Source organism: Bison bison, unplaced genomic scaffold (assembly GCF_000754665.1).
Source record: "Bison bison bison isolate TAMUID 2011002044 unplaced genomic scaffold, Bison_UMD1.0 scf7180017851055, whole genome shotgun sequence".
Classification (NCBI taxonomy): domain Eukaryota; kingdom Metazoa; phylum Chordata; class Mammalia; order Artiodactyla; family Bovidae; genus Bison; species Bison bison.
In genome coordinates this window covers 51,306-51,998 of record NW_011481628.1, presented here as the reverse complement: position 1 = coordinate 51,998, position 693 = coordinate 51,306, and positions in this window count along the sequence as shown.

Here is a 693-nt window from a genome sequence, read left to right as displayed (position 1 = left end):
ACCCAGATAATCACGATGGTGTGATCATTCACCTAGAGCCAGACATCCTGGAATGTGAAGTCAAGTGGACCTTAGGAAGCATCACTACAAACAAAGCGTCTGGAGGTGATGGAATTCCAGCTGAGTTATTCCAAATCCTAAGAGATGATGCTGTGAAAGTGCTGCACTCAATATGCCAGCAAATTTGGAAAACTCAGCAGTGGCCACAGGACTGGAAAAGGTCAGAGTTCATTTCAATCCCAAAGAAGGGCAATGCCAAAGAATGTTCAAACTACTACACAATTGCACTCATCTCACACACTAGTAAAGTAATGCTCAAAATTCTCCAAGCCAGCTTCAACAGTATGTGAACTGTGAACTTCCAGATGTTCAAGCTGGTTTTAGAAAAGGCAGAGGAACCAGAGATCAGATTGCCAACATCTGTTGGATTATCAAAAAAGTCAAAGAGTTCCATAAAAATATCTATTTCTGCTTTATTGACTATGCCAAAGCCTTTGACTGTGTGGATCACAATAAACTGTGGAAAATTCTTTAAGCGATGGGAATACCAGACCACCTGACCTGCCTTTTAAAAATCTGTATACAGGTCAGGAAGCAACAGTTAGAACTGGATGTGGAACAACAGACTGGTTCCAAATAGGAAAAGGAGTACGTCAAGGCTGTATATTGTCACCCTGTTTATTTATCTTATAT